Here is a 25,539-nt window from a genome sequence, read left to right as displayed (position 1 = left end):
GTCAACACAGGTGTAATACCTCTGTCTCCCCAGAAGAGGGAGACAAAGAGGGCTCCAACTGAACTTCCACCAAGTGCCTACACGATGGCGCCAGTGCGCGTAGTAGAGGGAGGAGTGCTTCATGGAGTCATGCAATTGACAGGAGGACAACTTACGGTGAAAGATGATTCACTTTCGGAGGCAACACAGATCCTTACAGGAACAGTAGAAACAGTCCAAGGTGAAATCAGACTGCTGAGAGAGGAAATGGCTGCAATGACTGCAGCGGGAACAACTGAAGGAGACCAAGATGGAGGGCACGAGGGTCACAGAAGCAGAAGAGAGACACCATCATGCTCCACCAGTGGATCGGTGAAATCGCTTCGCTCACCGTCACCAGATGGAGCTAGAGGAGGGCCGGCCTCTGCCCACGCATTTGAAGGGAGGATCAGAGAAAGGAGGTCCAGCCTTGGAGACCACACTCCATGGGGAAAGGGGTACACCTGGACAAGGTCAAAACAACATCCCACCATGACACGCACTCTGTTGCCCCCAGAGCGATGGGACCTCTCTCGTCCACCTAAAAAGGGGGCGCCGGCTTTCCATCAGTCGGATGACGACTGGGAGAAAGAACCACATGATTGTGACAAGCACCAGTATAGGTCGAGCCAATCAGAAGAGGATGACGACAAAGGGGAGGAAAAAGAGGGAGTCCACGTAATAAGCGGCATCTTACATGGCAGTGCCACACCTATGAGGACGAGAGGGCATCATGAAAGGATGAAGGAGGCCCAGAAGGCAGGAAGAAGCAAGACAGGAGGAGAGGCCTGCGTTCTCGCTCCCCTTGAGACAGGCACCTGGACAGGCACACGGCATGTGTGATTTCCCATGGGGATTTGCTGACATGACTGGCCTAATTGAAGGATTGCCTCCTCTCACATCAGGAGCCACCCCTTCGATTGAGGTGTTTGAAACCCTCACCCTGGGGAACAACCTGGCCGCTGGGGACCTCCGCCCGGTGTTAGCTCGCTGCACAGATCCACATCGTGCGACCAAGCTGCTACAGGAAGGAGGAATCACTGCATCGGTCCCCAACCATGCATCCTTCAACCCCTACCGGAACCCCCTGTGGACCGCCCTGAGACGCAAGTACCCAACCCCACTAAACAAAGGTGCTCTGAAGGCCTGTAAGTGGGATGGGAAGGTGTCCCCTGCAGAGTTCGCCACAGACACAGCAGGCCTGGAGGAAGGCCTACCTTGGACCCCACGACTCCTCAGACCTTACCCTATCCATGTGGAGAACAGCTACCGTTCAAGGACTTCCACAATCAATACAGGCCAAGTTGGAAGATTGGGTGGGATTGGAAGACATGGTGGAAGCCGAATGGCAGGCTCAAGTCACTCACCACATGAACAAGCACACTGAAGCCCAAGACAAATATGATGATGAGATGAAGGTGCTGCAGAGAAGGCTCATGGTGGCTCAAGTCTCCGAACATGAAGGCACCAAGGCTGAGAGGAAAACAGCAGCGGCTGCCAAGGTAGTGAAACCTCCCACGGCTGAAGAAGTAGCGGACCTGGTGGTTAAGCAGATGACAGCCACACAGCCTCTCCCTACGCCTCAGCCCCTGATGCAGGTTCCTCCCCTCTACTATGGCCCACAACAACAGCAGCAGTATGGCCAGTATCAGCAACCACAAGGCCCGTATCAGCACCAACCCCAAGGAGGAAGAGGAGGTTGGGCACCAGGAGGAAGAGGAGGTTGGGCACCAAGAGGCAGAGGACGTGGCACAGGAAACACCTTGTGTCTCTGCTATAACTGTGGACAACCAGGGCATATAGCCAAATACTGCAGGCAGGGACCCCAGCAAGTGGGGCCCCCACATGGTCGAGGCTATGACCAACCCAGAGAACCACCTTACCAACCACCCCCTCAGAGACAAGCCAACATCCCTTACCCAGTCCCATATGATGTGGACCCAGCCACCCAGGCCCCCCTGAGGGAGTGGAGGAACCAATGAGGATGCCCGCCACCAAAAGCGGGACTGATGCGACACTTTGGACTAAACACCGAACCACTTGTGTCATGTGACATCGATGGTGTCCCTCATCTCATGCTGGCAGACACTGGAGCAACATACTCCTGTCGGCGGACCACACAGCCACTTTCAGAAAACTCCACTATGGTGGTGGGAGTTACGGGGTCCCCAATTAGACTGTCCTTCATCCAACCCCTCCGTGTGACGCTGGGAAGCCACACAGTTTCTCATGCATTCCTCTCTGCCCCAACATGCCCGGCCAACTTATTAGGACGTGACTTGATGTGCAAACTCAAGTTGAAGATTTATCTCGATGAAAAGGGGGTCCAAATCTCCTCTGAAGTCCCAAAAACCACAAGACAGCATCCAATTCGTATCCTATTCACTGGAGAAATACCCCAACCACCGGATCACGAAGTGTTTTGGCTCAGACTGATGCCCACTGGCCCCTCAACACCACGCATCCAGTTCCTGTTCAATACATACAAACCTAAAATCTATGCCTTACACCCATACAAAACTCCCCTCTCACACATACACTGCACTCTTAATGTCACCTCGAACCCTGATGAACAATATGAGGAAGACTGGGACGAAAACATGGCTCATCTACAACCCAAGATCACATGTTCAAGTATAGTGTGTGGCAAGGAAGGAGTCGCTGCAGAGGTTAAACTGGATGACTTTGCTGAAGAATGGTACCAGCTCACAGAATCTGCTCCACATGTAACACTAACTGTGGGATTTGGCTATGAAGCTCGCAGTCTAGGCCCCATGATGAAGAGAGCACAAGGTTTGACCTGGATTGCCACTACAGACCCAGAAGTTCTCAAGGCCGCCACTGAAGACATGTGGAAGTTCAACATCCCTGCCACCACGGAAACCACACTCCCAGAACACTTGCCCATACCAAGACATCACGGTTTGTCCTGCACTGGCCATACCAGACTACACCAAGCCATTTCATCTTGATGTTTCAGAGATGGGTGGTGTTGTGAATGCAGTATTATTCCAAAGGCGTTCAACAGACCGCCTCATTTACCATTCCTCCAAACTCGACACGGTCGAGACAGGACAAAGTTTGTGTGCCCGATACGTTGCTGCTGTAGCGAAAGCCATTGACAAAACCAGCCATGTCGTCATGGGACATCCAACTCAGATTCACACCCAGCATGGAGTTGCAGCTTTCCTCCAGAGCAAAGAGTTCACCTTCAGTGCAGGCCGGAAGACCAAACTTCAGGTCCAGTGCACTCAGTCACACATAACCTTTGTTCCAAGCATCAACAACATGGCCTCCAACATTGCCAGTGGGACACCCCATGTGTGTGGAGAACTTGCGATCAAGGAAAACAAGACCAGACCTGATTGCAGACCCCATTCTGAATGCTGATGCCTGGCTGTACATGGACGGTTGCTGCTACAAAGGAGAAGATGGCAATGTGGCTGCCTATGCTGTAGTGCAGCAGCACCCAGATGGAAGTCACACCACATTGGAAGCTGCAATCATTCCCCAGCCAGCTTCAGCTCAGTTAGCTGAAATCACAGCCCTCACAAGAGCCCTAGAGCTGGGACAAGGAAAATTGTAAATGTCTACACTGACTCTGCATATCCACATGGTGCAGTTCAGCTTGATGGCCCGTCATGGATAAGACGAGGCTTCCTGACCACCGGTGATCAACCGATCAGACATCAAGTTCCAATGAGACGCCTCCTGAGTGCAGTTCTGTTGCCCAGACGCAAAGGACACGACACCAACCAAACCAGAATCAGTGCTGGAAATAATGCAGCGGACCAAGCTGCCAAGGAGGCAGGCGGTTACACGCCGCCTCAGATGGTCATGGCATCCCCCAGCCCAGCTCAGTTCCCTGAACTCACTGAAGACACGCTCATCCAAAGTCAGGAAAAAGCTGGATCGAATGAATGGTCCACATGGAGACAAAAGGGGGCCTTGAAGTCTAAAGAAGGCCTCTGGAGGTCCCATGATGGACGCATCGTTGCCTCGGCAGAACTTTGTGCCATGTTGCTCAAGGAAGCACATGGCCTCAACCATGAAGGAAAACTCAGAACCTTCCAGAGAATTTCAGCCCTATAGTGGCATCCAAATCTCGAGAGCATCTCCAATTTATTTTGTGACGAATGTTCCATTTGTGGGAACCCCAATCCTAGAAGACCTTTCCAAACGCCCATAGGTTCATATCCCGTTCCTGCCGTCTGTTTCCAAGACATCAGTATAGACTATACAGATATGGGTGCAGACATGAGAGTGCAGGGAATGAGATACATGTTGGTAATGGTATGTAGGTTTTCTAGATGGGTTGAAGCCATCCCCCCCAGACGGGAGGATGCAAAGTCAGTGATCAAGTGGCAGCAGAAGGACTTGATCCCCCGTTACGGGGTTCCACGGTTCATTCGCTCAGACAATGGCGCACACTTTAAAAACACACACCTAAGAGAGGTAGAGGCTGCCTTGGGCATTCACCACAAGTTTGGCTCAGTGTATCATCCACAGTCACAAGGCCTTGTAGAAAGAGCCAATCAAACGTTGAAAGCCAAAATTGCGAAGGTTTGTGCAGACACTAAAATGACATGGGTTGAAGCCCTGCCATTGGTGTTGATGACAATGAGGTCGTCCCCAGGCGGTAAGACACACCTGTCGCCACATGAACTGTTGACAGGCAGAGTTATGCCTGGTCCACCCAGGGATGGAGGTCACGTGCCACCCCTGGATGTACATTGAAATGTCAAGTTATATGAAGGTTTTAACTGCTGTTACTGTAGCTCTCTCCAATCAGGTCTCCAGGGCCCTGGCGACTGATCCGGAGGAAGCTGCAGGACCAAAGGTAAAAGTCGGTGACTGGGTAAGAGTTAAGGTTCACAAAAGAAAGTGGCCAGAACCCAGGTGGACTGGACCGTACGAGGTGAAGGAAATTACTTCACACTCGGCCCAGGTCAAAGGTAAATCAGGCGCTCCTTGGCACCACCTGACACATTGTACCCCAGCACCTTCAACTTCCCGCCCATTGGCTGAAATAAGAACTAATTTGAAAAATGGAGAGGGTATAAGTTGTGCCTGTGTTACTCCTGGACTGCCATGAAGTCCTGTGCTTCTTCTGGTCGTAAAATTACTCCCAAGATTAAGACGTGCACAGCACAGGATGAAAAGGGGGAGGGCCAGAAGCTTTACAGCTTACCACTGGCGTTAAACATCACAAAGAGACGTGGTTGTATGATTGTATGTCTGTTTGTTTTTATTTGCTTCATTCAGAAGTAAAGAATTCCCAAAGAAATTGTTAAAATTACACTGTTTGGTAGCAATTTGTTGTTTCAGATTTTTCAAATATATCCAATCCATTAGAGGAAAGGAGAAACGGTTTAGGCCTCCAAATTTCTACATAAAATCAGATCATTTAATATCTTATTTTATTTTAACCTGACACAGCAGGGCTGATAGTAAAGACCATTTTAATACTCCACAAGTTACTAATTTGATTCGTAATATAAATTCAAGGATGAGTGATTCACTACATCACATTAAGGTGTCCTTTTAAAGCCCATCTCTAAGTACAGTTTATGTGCAAAGTTTTTCCTTCTCTTTCTCTGTTTGTATTATATTTAAGCCACTTACACCCATACAAAAGTTTCATCCGCGACTGTGGCCTTGTGAGAATGAGATAACAATGTTTTTTGTTTTTAGTCTGGTGAAGTTGCTTCTCCGATGAAATGAGCCCAGTGAAAGTTCAATAACAGCTGATCTGTTCTGCAATGCTCAGGTTTGATGAGAAGGGAAATCAAGCTCTTCTCTTTGGTTGTTGAAAAGCTGTTTTATTGACTTTTATTAATTTTGTTTTGCTGGCTGTGATTCTTTTAATCACAGCTATGTTTTGGCATTAAGCGCTCCAGTTCCCCAAGCAAGCACACAGAACTTGGGGCACACTATAACTGATACAGCCTGAAGTGCTAGCAACCTCTCAGAGCTACACCACACCCCCTCTCAAACACTGATAAAGATCCTCTCGGCGGGACCTGTGAACCGACGCCGGAGTCCACAGTGTCAGAGGTTGATTTTGCTTCTTGTGTTACATTTTCTCTCTAAACCCACAGTATCATGCATGTGTTTTAATTAAATAAAGATATGATTGCTGTGATTCTTTAATCACAGCTATGTTTAGACAATTCTTTATCTATAATTGTCAGTTTTGAATTTTTGGTTGATTGCTGTGATTCTTTTAATCACAGCTATGTTTAGACAATTCTTTATCTATAATTGTCAGTTTTGAATTTTTGATTGATTGCTGTGATTCTTTTAATCACAGCTAGGTTTTGACAATTTTATAAATGCAATTGTTAGTTTACTCGTTTTTGGTTTTAGTAGCTGTGATTCTTATATCACAGCTATAAGTTGACGTTTCATTTTTGTATAATTCCCCTTTTCCTGCCCTTTGCCTTCCCTGTGATATCCACACCTATCAGGTGTGGAAAGGGGGATTTATTGACATACACCAAACACCAAACACATAATACATACTCACATTGATACACCACATATATTCCTTAAACCATACTCATAGTCAACACTTTATATCACACATCCCAGCTCCCTGATTCAGTTCACACAGAGACAGTGAGTAGACCTTGGCCCACAATCTCTCTCCCAGACAACACACTAACGCAGCTTCACTGATACAGCAACATTATCACCTCTGGTAACCACGACAACGGAGTGCACGTACGACATCGTCATCACGCGATATTCCAAGAGGATATAATCTATGTGCGCACTCTGTTTAAGCGTCTTTCTTCCTGTGCAGCCTCCTGCGTAGAACTAGAGACCCATGCATGTTCAATTGCTGGACACTGCGTTTTCCTGACCTGTGACCTCTGAATAAACTTGCTTAACTTCAACTTGAGAAAGACGACTCCTCTCCTTTGATTTCCACCCGCAACAAGCCCTTCTCAACGAGAAGAAGAGGGCCTTTAGATCACGGGACAGAGCAGAACTCAAACGGGTTCAAAGGGAGCTCAAGCGCCGCATCAGGGAGAGCAAGGACAACTTCAGGAGAAAACTGGAGCACAAACTGGAGGAAAACAACACCAGGGACGTCTGGAGTGGTATGAAGGAGATCACTGGTTTCAAGAGGAGAGATGGGGGAGCAGCTGGGGATGAACGACGTGCGAACGAGCTGAACACGTTCTTCAATAGGTTCAACTCCAAGACCCTCCGCTGACTCTACGACAGCATCTACTGCGTCTCTGAGCAACAACCCCCCACCTCCCCCCATCACCCCCTGCCCCCCACCACCCCAGTCACCATCTCCCCCCACCCCCCCACTGGCCTTTACCACAGACCTTCTCACACCTCCCACCCCCAGGACATCCTCACATCCCCCACAGCCCCCCACCACCTCCTGCAACACAAACATCTCTGCACCACCCTCAAACCCACCACTGACATCCCCCACCCCCCAGTCTGGACTCCACATCACAGCCAGCCAGGTGAGGAGAGAGCTGGAGAGGCTCAAACCGAGGAAAGCTGCGGGGCCGGACCGCATCAGCCCTCGTGTGCTGAAGGCCTGTCCCAGCCAGCTCTGTGGAGTTCTCCAGCACCTTTTCAACCTGAGCCTACACCTTCAGAGAGTGCCAGTGCTCTGGAAAACATCCTGCCTGGTCCCAGTGCCCAAAAAAAGACGTCCTGCTGCACTGGAGGACTACAGGCCGGTGGCACTGACCTCTCACATCATAAAGGTCATGGAAAGACTGGTCCTGGCCCACCTCAGACCGCTGGTGTGCCCATCACAAGACCCCCTGCAGTTTGCATATCAGCCCCATGTTGGGGTTGATGATGCAATCATCTACCTGCTGCAGAAGGCTTACTCCTCCCTGGACAGACCCAACACCTCAGGCCGGATCATGTTTTTCGACTTCTCCAGCGCCATCCAGCCCAGACTGCTGAAGGCCAAACTGGAGGGCACGCAGGTGAGTGCTCCCCTCATCGCTTGGGTCGATGACTATCTGACGGGCAGACCACAGTTTGTGAGATTACAGAACTGTGTGTCTGATCGTCTGATCAGTAACATCGGGGCCCCCCAGGGAACTGTACTGTCCCCCTTCCTCTTCACCACATACACTGCTGACTTTAAGCACTGCACAGAGACGTGTCATCTGCAGAAGTTCTCTGATGACACGGCCATTGTGGGGTGTGTTGAGGGCGGAGGGGAGGCTGAGTACAGGGACCTGGTTGACCGCTTTGTGAAGTGGTGTGGGGAGAACCGCATGCAGCTCAACGTGAAGAAGACGAGGGAGATGGTGGTGGATTTCAGGAGGACCAAGCCCCTGCCCTCTCCTGTCTGCATCGGTGGGACGGCTGTTGAGGTGGTCCCTGCTTACAAGTACCTGGGTGTCACACTAGACAATAAACTGGACTGGTCCACCAACACAGAGGCCGTCTACAAGAAGGGCCTGAGCCGGCTTTATTTCTTGAGGAGGCTCAGGTCCTTCAATGTCTGCAACAAGATGCTGCAGATGTTCTATAAGTCTGTTGTGGCGAGCACCATCTTCTTTGCTGTGGTGTCCTGGGGTGCGGGCATCAAGGCTAAGGACGCCAACAAACTGAAAAAACTGATTAGGAAGGCAGAGTCTGTGGTTGGCTCTAAGCTTGTCACCCTGGAGGAGGTGGTGGAGGACAGGATGCTGGCAAAACTGCTGGCAATCATGGACAATCCCTCTCACCCCCTCCACAAAACACTGGACAAGCTAAGGAGCAGCTTCAGCCACAGACTCATTCAACCCCGCTGCTCTAAGGAACGATACAGGAAGTCGTTCCTCCCAACTGCAATAAGACTATACAACTCCTCTACCTCTGTCAGAGCCACCATCACAGAACTGCACTAAATGTACCTGTCTCAATTCATCACTTTATACAATAATATTGTCTTTTGCACACTCTGTCTACATATTCTTACACTCACAGTATATTATATTATCTATTGTATCGCCAAATACTTATATCTATACCCGTACTATATATCATATATTATATCATACTCTTTGTATATTCTTTGTATATATAAGTCTATATACACACATTTTATTTATACATGTGTACATGTTATTATTATTATATTTTACTATTATTATTATTATTGTATATACTGTTGCTGCTATTATTACTATATACTGCTATTATATTGGTATAATTACTATCATATATAAATATATATTATACACTATATATACTGTAATATTTTTGATATACTGTCTAACAATAACATTACCATCATATCATCAGTACTATTACCATCATCTGCCACTGCACCTTATCTACCTATTTTATCTTTTGTTTCTGTTTTTATTCTTTCTACCGCAATATTTTATATTTTATATTTTATATTTTATATTTTGTTCTATTGTATTGTATTTTATTGTATTCAAACGTACCGGCTGCTATGACGACTTAATTTCCCCTCGGGGATGAATAAAGTAATCTATCTATCTATCTATCTTAACATTTTTATTTATTTATTTCTGTGTTAATTAATTTATTTCCTTTTTTATTTATTTTTGTATTTATTTATTTTTACTTAAGTCATGTTTGGTCCTCCATACACAAGAGTCGTCGTTGTTGTCGTCGTCTTCTTCTTCTTCTCATCACCGAGCAGGAGCAGGTTTCGATTACACAAAAGGAGGGAGCGTGTCAGTCCAGCGTCGCGAGTCTCAGGGTCACGGGGACCCCGATCGGAGAGACGGCCCTCGACGCGAGCGGCAGCGCGAGCCCTCCCGGTCCGAGCCTTCGGGTCGCAGAGACCCATGTGCGCGTGCTGATGTGTGGCGGGCTGTGCGTGTGCCTCTGTGTGTTTGAAGCAGGGTATCGCAACGAGCGTTTGTCAAATCGCTACCCAAACGCTCACAGCCAACAGCATGGGGAAGCAGGGACAACACGAAGGTTAAAGAGCCACCGCCAAGTAGGAAGGACATTTTTCTTGAGAGCACATGGGGGAGTATCACCGTTCTTAGACACTAACTAAATGCTCATATTTTCCCCAATAATATGTTTCTAATCTGTCATTTCAAGTTGGTAAGATATTCAGAGCACCGGGTTGATGGTCCTGGTCAGCGTTTTTGTCAGTACACGTGACGAGAATACAGCATTTGAGATAATGATCTGAAGCAGCAGAGTAAGCTGATTCAGTCAATTAGAGTAGAAATTGGTGTCTTGTAAACTTCACTGCGACGAGGATGGGATTCGAACCCACGCGTGCAGAGCACAATGGATTAGCAGTCCATCGCCTTGACCACTCGGCCACCTCGTCCTATTCGGAGGTGAATTTATCTCCTGAAATTCAAACTTTTCCTGTTCTTAAGAGACTTGTTACAATGGTGACAAGTGGCTGTGGACACAAGAAGAAAAAAACTATTGCTGAAAAAACAGGATTCTAACCCATGCGTGCAGACCACAGTTGGTGATCATTTCTTTACTGGAGAACAATTTAGGGGACTACAGGACTCTAACTTATGTTTTCTGGTATTGTACCTGCGTACATAGGCAACTGGCCTTGCTTGTGTTTCTTGAAGATGTAACACTGGTCGTTCAAGAGGCTTCTTTAGTTCTAAAAGAGCTGTGGGAGGTTTCAGGTTTTAAATCTCTCTAGGATCTTCACCTATACTCAGAGTTGGTGTGTAAAACTTGCAGGTCGTTTAACCCCCCACCAAATGGTATTGTGTGGAGCTCCTTGAATCAAGGTGTGTATAGCATTTCGCTATGGTGTGAGTCATTAGGGTTACAAGAAATGGCAAGATATGCAAAGGGCCAGAGAGTGGAAATACCTGTAGCCTCCCACTACTAAGTTAAAACTTAAAGAGGATCTGGAAAGAGACGTGACAGGTTTTCAAGAAACCAAAGCAAGCCTATGCACAAAGGTTTGATACCGAAAAGTTTCATCTTGAGGTAGAAGACAATGGATGTCACTCACAAAGGGTTCAATAGTGGAGAATGTGGGCATCGATCCCACTACCTCTCACATGCAAAGCTAGCGCTCTACCATTTGAGCTAATCCCCCTGTGTAAGAATGGCTTCTGTGGCAAATCCTGGCAACCTGTTCAGCATGTATGTTGTTCTGTCCTAGACTGGATCACATTGCCTAGACAAATGAATGAAGTCTCTCATCACAGGCCCTCAGGGGACACTGGACAAGTAAGTGATTTACAGAGATATCTACAGATGGGGAATTAGCTCAAATGGTAGAGCGCTCGCTTAGCATGCGAGAAGTAGTGGGATCGATGCCCACATTCTCCAGGAAATTTGTTATATCTTGATTTTAGTCTGGTTGGGAAAGTCTTTTAATTCAGTTTGATAAAGTCCCCTTCTAAAACAAGATGGATTTCCTTGTTTTTATGCCATGGACTGATATTATACAGAAATGCTGTTCCATCCTTCCAGCATGGTTCACAGAGTTAAAGAGCCACCGCCAAGTAGGAAGGACATTTTTCTTGAGAGCACATGGGGGAGTATCACCGTTCTTAGACACTAACTAAATGCTCATATTTTCCCCAATAATATGTTTCTAATCTGTCATTTCAAGTTGGTAAGATATTCAGAGCACCTGGTTGATGGTCCTGGTCAGCGTTTTTGTCAGTACACGTGACGAGAATACAGCATTTGAGATAATGATCTGAAGCAGCAGAGTAAGCTGATTCAGTCAATTAGAGTAGAAATTTGTGTCTTGTAAACTTCACTGCGACGAGGATGGGATTCGAACCCACGCGTGCAGAGCACAATGGATTAGCAGTCCATCGCCTTGACCACTCGGCCACCTCGTCCTATTGGGAGGTAAATTTATCTCCTGAAATTCAAACTTTTCCTGTTCTTAAGAGACTTGTTACAATGGTGACAAGTGGCTGTGGACACAAGAAGAAGAAAACTATTGCTGAAAAAACAGGATTCTAACCCATGCGTGCAGACCACAGTTGGTGATCATTTCTTTACTGGAGAACAATTTAGGGGACTACAGGACTCTAACTTATGTTTTCTGGTATTGTACCTGCGTACATAGGCAACTGGCCTTGCTTGTGTTTCTTGAAGATGTAACACTGGTCGTTCAAGAGGCTTCTTTAGTTCTAAAAGAGTTGTGGGAGGTTTCAGGTTTTAAATCTCTCTAGGATCTTCACCTATACTCAGAGTTGGTGTGTAAAACTTGCAGGTCGTTTAACCCCCCACCAAATGGTATTGTGTGGAGCTCCTTGAATCAAGGTGTGTATAGCATTTCGCTATGGTGTGAGTCATTAGGGTTACAAGAAATGGCAAGATATGCAAAGGGCCAGAGAGTGGAAATACCTGTAGCCTCCCACTACTAAGTTAAAACTTAAAGAGGATCTGGAAAGAGAAGTGACAGGTTTTCAAGAAACCAAAGCAAGCCTATGCACAAAGGTTTGATACCGAAAAGTTTCATCTTGAGGTAGAAGACAATGGATGTCACTCACAAAGGGTTCAATAGTGGAGAATGTGGGCATCGATCCCACTACCTCTCACATGCAAAGCGAGCGCTCTACCATTTGAGCTAATCCCCCTGTGTAAGAATGGCTTCTGTGGCAAATCCTGGCAACCTGTTCAGCATGTATGTTGTTCTGTCCTAGACTGGATCACATTGCCTAGACAAATGAATGAAGTCTCTCATCACAGGCCCTCAGGGGACACTGGACAAGTAAGTGATTTACAGCTGGGGAATTAGCTCAAATGGTAGAGCGCTCGCTTAGCATGCGAGAAGTAGTGGGATCGATGCCCACATTCTCCAGGAAATTTGTTATATCTTGATTTTAGTCTGGTTGGGAAAGTCTTTTAATTCAGTTTGATAAAGTCCCCTTCTAAAACAAGATGGATTTCCTTGTTTTTATGCCATGGACTGATATTATACAGAAATGCTGTTCCATCCTTCCAGCATGGTTCACAGAGTTAAAGAGCCACCGCCAAGTAGGAAGGACATTTTTCTTGAGAGCACATGGGGGAGTATCACCGTTCTTAGACACTAACTAAATGCTCATATTTTCCCCAATAATATGTTTCTAATCTGTCATTTCAAGTTGGTAAGATATTCAGAGCACCTGGTTGATGGTCCTGGTCAGCGTTTTTGTCAGTACACGTGACGAGAATACAGCATTTGAGATAATGATCTGAAGCAGCAGAGTAAGCTGATTCAGTCAATTAGAGTAGAAATTTGTGTCTTGTAAACTTCACTGCGACGAGGATGGGATTCGAACCCACGCGTGCAGAGCACAATGGATTAGCAGTCCATCGCCTTGACCACTCGGCCACCTCGTCCTATTGGGAGGTAAATTTATCTCCTGAAATTCAAACTTTTCCTGTTCTTAAGAGACTTGTTACAATGGTGACAAGTGGCTGTGGACACAAGAAGAAGAAAACTATTGCTGAAAAAACAGGATTCTAACCCATGCGTGCAGACCACAGTTGGTGATCATTTCTTTACTGGAGAACAATTTAGGGGACTACAGGACTCTAACTTATGTTTTCTGGTATTGTACCTGCGTACATAGGCAACTGGCCTTGCTTGTGTTTCTTGAAGATGTAACACTGGTCGTTCAAGAGGCTTCTTTAGTTCTAAAAGAGTTGTGGGAGGTTTCAGGTTTTAAATCTCTCTAGGATCTTCACCTATACTCAGAGTTGGTGTGTAAAACTTGCAGGTCGTTTAACCCCCCACCAAATGGTATTGTGTGGAGCTCCTTGAATCAAGGTGTGTATAGCATTTCGCTATAGTGCGAGTCATTAGGGTTACAAGAAATGGCAAGATATGCAATGGGCCAGAGAGTTGAAATACCTGTAGCCTCCCACTACTAAGTTAAAACTTAAAGAGGATCTGGAAAGAGAAGTGACAGGTTTTCAAGAAACCAAAGCAAGCCTATGCACATAGGTTTGATACCGAAAAGTTTCATCTTGAGGTAGAAGACAATGGATGTCACTCACAAAGGGTTCAATAGTGGAGAATGTGGGCATCGATCCCACTACCTCTCACATGCAAAGCGAGCGCTCTACCATTTGAGCTAATCCCCCTGTGTAAGAAAGGCTTCTGTGGCAAATCCTGGCAACCTGTTCAGCATGTATGTTGTTCTGTCCTAGACTGGATCACATTGCCTAGACAAATGAATGAAGTCTCTCATCACAGGCCCTCAGGGGACACTGGACAAGTAAGTGATTTACAGAGATATCTACAGATCGGGAATTAGCTCAAATGGTAGAGCGCTCGCTTAGCATGCGAGAAGTAGTGGGATCGATGCCCACATTCTCCAGGAAATTTGTTATATCTTGATTTTAGTCTGGTTGGGAAAGTCTTTTAATTCAGTTTGATAAAGTCCCCTTCTAAAACAAGATGGATTTCCTTGTTTTTATGCCATGGACTGATATTATACAGAAATGCTGTTCCATCCTTCCAGCATGGTTCACAGAGTTAAAGAGCCACCGCCAAGTAGGAAGGACATTTTTCTTGAGAGCACATGGGGGAGTATCACCGTTCTTAGACACTAACTAAATGCTCATATTTTCCCCAATAATATGTTTCTAATCTGTCATTTCAAGTTGGTAAGATATTCAGAGCACCTGGTTGATGGTCCTGGTCAGCGTTTTTGTCAGTACACGTGACGAGAATACAGCATTTGAGATAATGATCTGAAGCAGCAGAGTAAGCTGATTCAGTCAATTAGAGTAGAAATTTGTGTCTTGTAAACTTCACTGCGACGAGGATGGGATTCGAACCCACGCGTGCAGAGCACAATGGATTAGCAGTCCATCGCCTTGACCACTCGGCCACCTCGTCCTATTGGGAGGTAAATTTATCTCCTGAAATTCAAACTTTTCCTGTTCTTAAGAGACTTGTTACAATGGTGACAAGTGGCTGTGGACACAAGAAGAAGAAAACTATTGCTGAAAAAACAGGATTCTAACCCATGCGTGCAGACCACAGTTGGTGATCATTTCTTTACTGGAGAACAATTTAGGGGACTACAGGACTCTAACTTATGTTTTCTGGTATTGTACCTGCGTACATAGGCAACTGGCCTTGCTTGTGTTTCTTGAAGATGTAACACTGGTCGTTCAAGAGGCTTCTTTAGTTCTAAAAGAGTTGTGGGAGGTTTCAGGTTTTAAATCTCTCTAGGATCTTCACCTATACTCAGAGTTGGTGTGTAAAACTTGCAGGTCGTTTAACCCCCCACCAAATGGTATTGTGTGGAGCTCCTTGAATCAAGGTGTGTATAGCATTTCGCTATGGTGTGAGTCATTAGGGTTACAAGAAATGGCAAGATATGCAAAGGGCCAGAGAGTGGAAATACCTGTAGCCTCCCACTACTAAGTTAAAACTTAAAGAGGATCTGGAAAGAGAAGTGACAGGTTTTCAAGAAACCAAAGCAAGCCTATGCACAAAGGTTTGATACCGAAAAGTTTCATCTTGAGGTAGAAGACAATGGATGTCACTCACAAAGGGTTCAATAGTGGAGAATGTGGGCATCGATCCCACTACCTCTCACATGCAAAGCGAGCGCTCTACCATTTGAGCTAATCCCCCTGTGTAAGAATGGCTTCTGTGGCAAATCCTGGCAACCTGTTCAGCATGTATGTTGTTCTGTCCTAGACTGGATCACATTGCCTAGACAAATGAATGAAGTCTCTCATCACAGGCCCTCAGGGGACACTGGACAAGTAAGTGATTTACAGCTGGGGAATTAGCTCAAATGGTAGAGCGCTCGCTTAGCATGCGAGAAGTAGTGGGATCGATGCCCACATTCTCCAGGAAATTTGTTATATCTTGATTTTAGTCTGGTTGGGAAAGTCTTTTAATTCAGTTTGATAAAGTCCCCTTCTAAAACAAGATGGATTTCCTTGTTTTTATGCCATGGACTGATATTATACAGAAATGCTGTTCCATCCTTCCAGCATGGTTCACAGAGTTAAAGAGCCACCGCCAAGTAGGAAGGACATTTTTCTTGAGAGCACATGGGGGAGTATCACCGTTCTTAGACACTAACTAAATGCTCATATTTTCCCCAATAATATGTTTCTAATCTGTCATTTCAAGTTGGTAAGATATTCAGAGCACCTGGTTGATGGTCCTGGTCAGCGTTTTTGTCAGTACACGTGACGAGAATACAGCATTTGAGATAATGATCTGAAGCAGCAGAGTAAGCTGATTCAGTCAATTAGAGTAGAAATTTGTGTCTTGTAAACTTCACTGCGACGAGGATGGGATTCGAACCCACGCGTGCAGAGCACAATGGATTAGCAGTCCATCGCCTTGACCACTCGGCCACCTCGTCCTATTGGGAGGTAAATTTATCTCCTGAAATTCAAACTTTTCCTGTTCTTAAGAGACTTGTTACAATGGTGACAAGTGGCTGTGGACACAAGAAGAAGAAAACTATTGCTGAAAAAACAGGATTCTAACCCATGCGTGCAGACCACAGTTGGTGATCATTTCTTTACTGGAGAACAATTTAGGGGACTACAGGACTCTAACTTATGTTTTCTGGTATTGTACCTGCGTACATAGGCAACTGGCCTTGCTTGTGTTTCTTGAAGATGTAACACTGGTCGTTCAAGAGGCTTCTTTAGTTCTAAAAGAGTTGTGGGAGGTTTCAGGTTTTAAATCTCTCTAGGATCTTCACCTATACTCAGAGTTGGTGTGTAAAACTTGCAGGTCGTTTAACCCCCCACCAAATGGTATTGTGTGGAGCTCCTTGAATCAAGGTGTGTATAGCATTTCGCTATGGTGTGAGTCATTAGGGTTACAAGAAATGGCAAGATATGCAAAGGGCCAGAGAGTGGAAATACCTGTAGCCTCCCACTACTAAGTTAAAACTTAAAGAGGATCTGGAAAGAGAAGTGACAGGTTTTCAAGAAACCAAAGCAAGCCTATGCACAAAGGTTTGATACCGAAAAGTTTCATCTTGAGGTAGAAGACAATGGATGTCACTCACAAAGGGTTCAATAGTGGAGAATGTGGGCATCGATCCCACTACCTCTCACATGCAAAGCGAGCGCTCTACCATTTGAGCTAATCCCCCTGTGTAAGAATGGCTTCTGTGGCAAATCCTGGCAACCTGTTCAGCATGTATGTTGTTCTGTCCTAGACTGGATCACATTGCCTAGACAAATGAATGAAGTCTCTCATCACAGGCCCTCAGGGGACACTGGACAAGTAAGTGATTTACAGCTGGGGAATTAGCTCAAATGGTAGAGCGCTCGCTTAGCATGCGAGAAGTAGTGGGATCGATGCCCACATTCTCCAGGAAATTTGTTATATCTTGATTTTAGTCTGGTTGGGAAAGTCTTTTAATTCAGTTTGATAAAGTCCCCTTCTAAAACAAGATGGATTTCCTTGTTTTTATGCCATGGACTGATATTATACAGAAATGCTGTTCCATCCTTCCAGCATGGTTCACAGAGTTAAAGAGCCACCGCCAAGTAGGAAGGACATTTTTCTTGAGAGCACATGGGGGAGTATCACCGTTCTTAGACACTAACTAAATGCTCATATTTTCCCCAATAATATGTTTCTAATCTGTCATTTCAAGTTGGTAAGATATTCAGAGCACCTGGTTGATGGTCCTGGTCAGCGTTTTTGTCAGTACACGTGACGAGAATACAGCATTTGAGATAATGATCTGAAGCAGCAGAGTAAGCTGATTCAGTCAATTAGAGTAGAAATTTGTGTCTTGTAAACTTCACTGCGACGAGGATGGGATTCGAACCCACGCGTGCAGAGCACAATGGATTAGCAGTCCATCGCCTTGACCACTCGGCCACCTCGTCCTATTGGGAGGTAAATTTATCTCCTGAAATTCAAACTTTTCCTGTTCTTAAGAGACTTGTTACAATGGTGACAAGTGGCTGTGGACACAAGAAGAAGAAAACTATTGCTGAAAAAACAGGATTCTAACCCATGCGTGCAGACCACAGTTGGTGATCATTTCTTTACTGGAGAACAATTTAGGGGACTACAGGACTCTAACTTATGTTTTCTGGTATTGTACCTGCGTACATAGGCAACTGGCCTTGCTTGTGTTTCTTGAAGATGTAACACTGGTCGTTCAAGAGGCTTCTTTAGTTCTAAAAGAGTTGTGGGAGGTTTCAGGTTTTAAATCTCTCTAGGATCTTCACCTATACTCAGAGTTGGTGTGTAAAACTTGCAGGTCGTTTAACCCCCCACCAAATGGTATTGTGTGGAGCTCCTTGAATCAAGGTGTGTATAGCATTTCGCTATAGTGCGAGTCATTAGGGTTACAAGAAATGGCAAGATATGCAATGGGCCAGAGAGTTGAAATACCTGTAGCCTCCCACTACTAAGTTAAAACTTAAAGAGGATCTGGAAAGAGAAGTGACAGGTTTTCAAGAAACCAAAGCAAGCCTATGCACATAGGTTTGATACCGAAAAGTTTCATCTTGAGGTAGAAGACAATGGATGTCACTCACAAAGGGTTCAATAGTGGAGAATGTGGGCATCGATCCCACTACCTCTCACATGCAAAGCGAGCGCTCTACCATTTGAGCTAATCCCCCTGTGTAAGAAAGGCTTCTGTGGCAAATCCTGGCAACCTGTTCAGCATGTATGTTGTTCTGTCCTAGACTGGATCACATTGCCTAGACAAATGAATGAAGTCTCTCATCACAGGCCCTCAGGGGACACTGGACAAGTAAGTGATTTACAGAGATATCTACAGATCGGGAATTAGCTCAAATGGTAGAGCGCTCGCTTAGCATGCGAGAAGTAGTGGGATCGATGCCCACATTCTCCAGGAAATTTGTTATATCTTGATTTTAGTCTGGTTGGGAAAGTCTTTTAATTCAGTTTGATAAAGTCCCCTTCTAAAACAAGATGGATTTCCTTGTTTTTATGCCATGGACTGATATTATACAGAAATGCTGTTCCATCCTTCCAGCATGGTTCACAGAGTTAAAGAGCCACCGCCAAGTAGGAAGGACATTTTTCTTGAGAGCACATGGGGGAGTATCACCGTTCTTAGACACTAACTAAATGCTCATATTTTCCCCAATAATATGTTTCTAATCTGTCATTTCAAGTTGGTAAGATATTCAGAGCACCTGGTTGATGGTCCTGGTCAGCGTTTTTGTCAGTACACGTGACGAGAATACAGCATTTGAGATAATGATCTGAAGCAGCAGAGTAAGCTGATTCAGTCAATTAGAGTAGAAATTTGTGTCTTGTAAACTTCACTGCGACGAGGATGGGATTCGAACCCACGCGTGCAGAGCACAATGGATTAGCAGTCCATCGCCTTGACCACTCGGCCACCTCGTCCTATTGGGAGGTAAATTTATCTCCTGAAATTCAAACTTTTCCTGTTCTTAAGAGACTTGTTACAATGGTGACAAGTGGCTGTGGACACAAGAAGAAGAAAACTATTGCTGAAAAAACAGGATTCTAACCCATGCGTGCAGACCACAGTTGGTGATCATTTCTTTACTGGAGAACAATTTAGGGGACTACAGGACTCTAACTTATGTTTTCTGGTATTGTACCTGCGTACATAGGCAACTGGCCTTGCTTGTGTTTCTTGAAGATGTAACACTGGTCGTTCAAGAGGCTTCTTTAGTTCTAAAAGAGTTGTGGGAGGTTTCAGGTTTTAAATCTCTCTAGGATCTTCACCTATACTCAGAGTTGGTGTGTAAAACTTGCAGGTCGTTTAACCCCCCACCAAATGGTATTGTGTGGAGCTCCTTGAATCAAGGTGTGTATAGCATTTCGCTATAGTGCGAGTCATTAGGGTTACAAGAAATGGCAAGATATGCAATGGGCCAGAGAGTTGAAATACCTGTAGCCTCCCACTACTAAGTTAAAACTTAAAGAGGATCTGGAAAGAGAAGTGACAGGTTTTCAAGAAACCAAAGCAAGCCTATGCACATAGGTTTGATACCGAAAAGTTTCATCTTGAGGTAGAAGACAATGGATGTCACTCACAAAGGGTTCAATAGTGGAGAATGTGGGCATCGATCCCACTACCTCTCACATGCAAAGCGAGCGCTCTACCATTTGAGCTAATCCCCCTGTGTAAGAAAGGCTTCTGTGGCAAATCCTGGCAACCTGTTCAGCATGTATGTTGTTCTGTCCTAGACTGGATCACATTGCCTAGACAAATGAATGAAGTCTCTCATCACAGGCCCTCAGGGGACACTGGACAAGTAAGTGATTTACAGAGATATCTACAGATCGGGAATTAGCTCAAATGGTAGAGCGCTCGCTTAGCATGCGAGAAGTAGTGGGATCGATGCCCACATTCTCCAGGAAATTTGTTATATCTTGATTTTAGTCTGGTTGGGAAAGTCTTTTAATTCAGTTTGATAAAGTCCCCTTCTAAAACAAGATGGATTTCCTTGTTTTTATGCCATGGACTGATATTATACAGAAATGCTGTTCCATCCTTCCAGCATGGTTCACAGAGTTGAAGAGCCACCGCCAAGTAGGAAGGACATTTTTCTTGAGAGCACATGGGGGAGTATCACCGTTCTTAGACACTAACTAAATGCTCATATTTTCCCCAATAATATGTTTCTAATCTGTCATTTCAAGTTGGTAAGATATTCAGAGCACCTGGTTGATGGTCCTGGTCAGCGTTTTTGTCAGTACACGTGACGAGAATACAGCATTTGAGATAATGATCTGAAGCAGCAGAGTAAGCTGATTCAGTCAATTAGAGTAGAAATTTGTGTCTTGTAAACTTCACTGCGACGAGGATGGGATTCGAACCCACGCGTGCAGAGCACAATGGATTAGCAGTCCATCGCCTTGACCACTCGGCCACCTCGTCCTATTGGGAGGTAAATTTATCTCCTGAAATTCAAACTTTTCCTGTTCTTAAGAGACTTGTTACAATGGTGACAAGTGGCTGTGGACACAAGAAGAAGAAAACTATTGCTGAAAAAACAGGATTCTAACCCATGCGTGCAGACCACAGTTGGTGATCATTTCTTTACTGGAGAACAATTTAGGGGACTACAGGACTCTAACTTATGTTTTCTGGTATTGTACCTGCGTACATAGGCAACTGGCCTTGCTTGTGTTTCTTGAAGATGTAACACTGGTCGTTCAAGAGGCTTCTTTAGTTCTAAAAGAGTTGTGGGAGGTTTCAGGTTTTAAATCTCTCTAGGATCTTCACCTATACTCAGAGTTGGTGTGTAAAACTTGCAGGTCGTTTAACCCCCCACCAAATGGTATTGTGTGGAGCTCCTTGAATCAAGGTGTGTATAGCATTTCGCTATGGTGTGAGTCATTAGGGTTACAAGAAATGGCAAGATATGCAAAGGGCCAGAGAGTGGAAATACCTGTAGCCTCCCACTACTAAGTTAAAACTTAAAGAGGATCTGGAAAGAGAAGTGACAGGTTTTCAAGAAACCAAAGCAAGCCTATGCACAAAGGTTTGATACCGAAAAGTTTCATCTTGAGGTAGAAGACAATGGATGTCACTCACAAAGGGTTCAATAGTGGAGAATGTGGGCATCGATCCCACTACCTCTCACATGCAAAGCGAGCGCTCTACCATTTGAGCTAATCCCCCTGTGTAAGAATGGCTTCTGTGGCAAATCCTGGCAACCTGTTCAGCATGTATGTTGTTCTGTCCTAGACTGGATCACATTGCCTAGACAAATGAATGAAGTCTCTCATCACAGGCCCTCAGGGGACACTGGACAAGTAAGTGATTTACAGCTGGGGAATTAGCTCAAATGGTAGAGCGCTCGCTTAGCATGCGAGAAGTAGTGGGATCGATGCCCACATTCTCCAGGAAATTTGTTATATCTTGATTTTAGTCTGGTTGGGAAAGTCTTTTAATTCAGTTTGATAAAGTCCCCTTCTAAAACAAGATGGATTTCCTTGTTTTTATGCCATGGACTGATATTATACAGAAATGCTGTTCCATCCTTCCAGCATGGTTCACAGAGTTAAAGAGCCACCGCCAAGTAGGAAGGACATTTTTCTTGAGAGCACATGGGGGAGTATCACCGTTCTTAGACACTAACTAAATGCTCATATTTTCCCCAATAATATGTTTCTAATCTGTCATTTCAAGTTGGTAAGATATTCAGAGCACCTGGTTGATGGTCCTGGTCAGCGTTTTTGTCAGTACACGTGACGAGAATACAGCATTTGAGATAATGATCTGAAGCAGCAGAGTAAGCTGATTCAGTCAATTAGAGTAGAAATTTGTGTCTTGTAAACTTCACTGCGACGAGGATGGGATTCGAACCCACGCGTGCAGAGCACAATGGATTAGCAGTCCATCGCCTTGACCACTCGGCCACCTCGTCCTATTGGGAGGTAAATTTATCTCCTGAAATTCAAACTTTTCCTGTTCTTAAGAGACTTGTTACAATGGTGACAAGTGGCTGTGGACACAAGAAGAAGAAAACTATTGCTGAAAAAACAGGATTCTAACCCATGCGTGCAGACCACAGTTGGTGATCATTTCTTTACTGGAGAACAATTTAGGGGACTACAGGACTCTAACTTATGTTTTCTGGTATTGTACCTGCGTACATAGGCAACTGGCCTTGCTTGTGTTTCTTGAAGATGTAACACTGGTCGTTCAAGAGGCTTCTTTAGTTCTAAAAGAGTTGTGGGAGGTTTCAGGTTTTAAATCTCTCTAGGATCTTCACCTATACTCAGAGTTGGTGTGTAAAACTTGCAGGTCGTTTAACCCCCCACCAAATGGTATTGTGTGGAGCTCCTTGAATCAAGGTGTGTATAGCATTTCGCTATAGTGCGAGTCATTAGGGTTACAAGAAATGGCAAGATATGCAATGGGCCAGAGAGTTGAAATACCTGTAGCCTCCCACTACTAAGTTAAAACTTAAAGAGGATCTGGAAAGAGAAGTGACAGGTTTTCAAGAAACCAAAGCAAGCCTATGCACATAGGTTTGATACCGAAAAGTTTCATCTTGAGGTAGAAGACAATGGATGTCACTCACAAAGGGTTCAATAGTGGAGAATGTGGGCATCGATCCCACTACCTCTCACATGCAAAGCGAGCGCTCTACCATTTGAGCTAATCCCCCTGTGTAAGAAAGGCTTCTGTGGCAAATCCTGGCAACCTGTTCAGCATGTATGTTGTTCTGTCCTAGACTGGATCACATTGCCTAGACAAATGAATGAAGTCTCTCATCACAGGCCCTCAGGGGACACTGGACAAGTAAGTGATTTACAGAGATATCTACAGATCGGGAATTAGCTCAAATGGTAGAGCGCTCGCTTAGCATGCGAGAAGTAGTGGGATCGATGCCCACATTCTCCAGGAAATTTGTTATATCTTGATTTTAGTCTGGTTGGGAAAGTCTTTTAATTCAGTTTGATAAAGTCCCCTTCTAAAACAAGATGGATTTCCTTGTTTTTATGCCATGGACTGATATTATACAGAAATGCTGTTCCATCCTTCCAGCATGGTTCACAGAGTTGAAGAGCCACCGCCAAGTAGGAAGGACATTTTTCTTGAGAGCACATGGGGGAGTATCACCGTTCTTAGACACTAACTAAATGCTCATATTTTCCCCAATAATATGTTTCTAATCTGTCATTTCAAGTTGGTAAGATATTCAGAGCACCTGGTTGATGGTCCTGGTCAGCGTTTTTGTCAGTACACGTGACGAGAATACAGCATTTGAGATAATGATCTGAAGCAGCAGAGTAAGCTGATTCAGTCAATTAGAGTAGAAATTTGTGTCTTGTAAACTTCACTGCGACGAGGATGGGATTCGAACCCACGCGTGCAGAGCACAATGGATTAGCAGTCCATCGCCTTGACCACTCGGCCACCTCGTCCTATTGGGAGGTAAATTTATCTCCTGAAATTCAAACTTTTCCTGTTCTTAAGAGACTTGTTACAATGGTGACAAGTGGCTGTGGACACAAGAAGAAGAAAACTATTGCTGAAAAAACAGGATTCTAACCCATGCGTGCAGACCACAGTTGGTGATCATTTCTTTACTGGAGAACAATTTAGGGGACTACAGGACTCTAACTTATGTTTTCTGGTATTGTACCTGCGTACATAGGCAACTGGCCTTGCTTGTGTTTCTTGAAGATGTAACACTGGTCGTTCAAGAGGCTTCTTTAGTTCTAAAAGAGTTGTGGGAGGTTTCAGGTTTTAAATCTCTCTAGGATCTTCACCTATACTCAGAGTTGGTGTGTAAAACTTGCAGGTCGTTTAACCCCCCACCAAATGGTATTGTGTGGAGCTCCTTGAATCAAGGTGTGTATAGCATTTCGCTATGGTGTGAGTCATTAGGGTTACAAGAAATGGCAAGATATGCAAAGGGCCAGAGAGTGGAAATACCTGTAGCCTCCCACTACTAAGTTAAAACTTAAAGAGGATCTGGAAAGAGAAGTGACAGGTTTTCAAGAAACCAAAGCAAGCCTATGCACAAAGGTTTGATACCGAAAAGTTTCATCTTGAGGTAGAAGACAATGGATGTCACTCACAAAGGGTTCAATAGTGGAGAATGTGGGCATCGATCCCACTACCTCTCACATGCAAAGCGAGCGCTCTACCATTTGAGCTAATCCCCCTGTGTAAGAATGGCTTCTGTGGCAAATCCTGGCAACCTGTTCAGCATGTATGTTGTTCTGTCCTAGACTGGATCACATTGCCTAGACAAATGAATGAAGTCTCTCATCACAGGCCCTCAGGGGACACTGGACAAGTAAGTGATTTACAGCTGGGGAATTAGCTCAAATGGTAGAGCGCTCGCTTAGCATGCGAGAAGTAGTGGGATCGATGCCCACATTCTCCAGGAAATTTGTTATATCTTGATTTTAGTCTGGTTGGGAAAGTCTTTTAATTCAGTTTGATAAAGTCCCCTTCTAAAACAAGATGGATTTCCTTGTTTTTATGCCATGGACTGATATTATACAGAAATGCTGTTCCATCCTTCCAGCATGGTTCACAGAGTTAAAGAGCCACCGCCAAGTAGGAAGGACATTTTTCTTGAGAGCACATGGGGGAGTATCACCGTTCTTAGACACTAACTAAATGCTCATATTTTCCCCAATAATATGTTTCTAATCTGTCATTTCAAGTTGGTAAGATATTCAGAGCACCTGGTTGATGGTCCTGGTCAGCGTTTTTGTCAGTACACGTGACGAGAATACAGCATTTGAGATAATGATCTGAAGCAGCAGAGTAAGCTGATTCAGTCAATTAGAGTAGAAATTTGTGTCTTGTAAACTTCACTGCGACGAGGATGGGATTCGAACCCACGCGTGCAGAGCACAATGGATTAGCAGTCCATCGCCTTGACCACTCGGCCACCTCGTCCTATTGGGAGGTAAATTTATCTCCTGAAATTCAAACTTTTCCTGTTCTTAAGAGACTTGTTACAATGGTGACAAGTGGCTGTGGACACAAGAAGAAGAAAACTATTGCTGAAAAAACAGGATTCTAACCCATGCGTGCAGACCACAGTTGGTGATCATTTCTTTACTGGAGAACAATTTAGGGGACTACAGGACTCTAACTTATG

General features: G+C 45.0%; 11 non-coding genes and 1 pseudogene across 11 annotated transcripts; 1 reads left to right on the top strand and 11 right to left on the bottom strand.

The window, feature by feature from the left end:
* The first annotated feature begins 2,993 nt into the window (after window positions 1–2,993).
* Window positions 2,994–4,110, top strand: LOC128458351 (uncharacterized; annotated as a pseudogene).
* Window positions 4,111–10,242: 6,132 nt separating this feature from the next.
* Window positions 10,243–10,324, bottom strand: trnas-gcu (transfer RNA serine (anticodon GCU)). The gene has a single exon. It is a non-coding gene; the product is annotated as a tRNA-Ser (tRNA).
* A 1,425-nt stretch (window positions 10,325–11,749) lies between these two features.
* Window positions 11,750–11,831, bottom strand: trnas-gcu (transfer RNA serine (anticodon GCU)). The gene has a single exon. It is a non-coding gene; the product is annotated as a tRNA-Ser (tRNA).
* Window positions 11,832–13,244: 1,413 nt separating this feature from the next.
* On the bottom strand, window positions 13,245–13,326 carry trnas-gcu (transfer RNA serine (anticodon GCU)). The gene has a single exon. It is a non-coding gene; the product is annotated as a tRNA-Ser (tRNA).
* A 1,425-nt stretch (window positions 13,327–14,751) lies between these two features.
* On the bottom strand, window positions 14,752–14,833 carry trnas-gcu (transfer RNA serine (anticodon GCU)). The gene has a single exon. It is a non-coding gene; the product is annotated as a tRNA-Ser (tRNA).
* A 1,413-nt stretch (window positions 14,834–16,246) lies between these two features.
* trnas-gcu (transfer RNA serine (anticodon GCU)) lies at window positions 16,247–16,328 on the bottom strand. Its single transcript has one exon. It is a non-coding gene; the product is annotated as a tRNA-Ser (tRNA).
* Window positions 16,329–17,741: 1,413 nt separating this feature from the next.
* Window positions 17,742–17,823, bottom strand: trnas-gcu (transfer RNA serine (anticodon GCU)). Its single transcript has one exon. It is a non-coding gene; the product is annotated as a tRNA-Ser (tRNA).
* Window positions 17,824–19,248: 1,425 nt separating this feature from the next.
* Window positions 19,249–19,330, bottom strand: trnas-gcu (transfer RNA serine (anticodon GCU)). Its single transcript has one exon. It is a non-coding gene; the product is annotated as a tRNA-Ser (tRNA).
* Window positions 19,331–20,755: 1,425 nt separating this feature from the next.
* trnas-gcu (transfer RNA serine (anticodon GCU)) lies at window positions 20,756–20,837 on the bottom strand. The gene has a single exon. It is a non-coding gene; the product is annotated as a tRNA-Ser (tRNA).
* Window positions 20,838–22,250: 1,413 nt separating this feature from the next.
* On the bottom strand, window positions 22,251–22,332 carry trnas-gcu (transfer RNA serine (anticodon GCU)). Its single transcript has one exon. It is a non-coding gene; the product is annotated as a tRNA-Ser (tRNA).
* Window positions 22,333–23,757: 1,425 nt separating this feature from the next.
* Window positions 23,758–23,839, bottom strand: trnas-gcu (transfer RNA serine (anticodon GCU)). Its single transcript has one exon. It is a non-coding gene; the product is annotated as a tRNA-Ser (tRNA).
* Window positions 23,840–25,252: 1,413 nt separating this feature from the next.
* On the bottom strand, window positions 25,253–25,334 carry trnas-gcu (transfer RNA serine (anticodon GCU)). Its single transcript has one exon. It is a non-coding gene; the product is annotated as a tRNA-Ser (tRNA).
* Window positions 25,335–25,539: the final 205 nt, after the last annotated feature.

Source organism: Pleuronectes platessa, chromosome 16, assembly GCF_947347685.1.
Source record: "Pleuronectes platessa chromosome 16, fPlePla1.1, whole genome shotgun sequence".
NCBI lineage: Eukaryota > Metazoa > Chordata > Actinopteri > Pleuronectiformes > Pleuronectidae > Pleuronectes > Pleuronectes platessa.
This window is presented reverse-complemented; position numbering and strand designations above follow the sequence as displayed.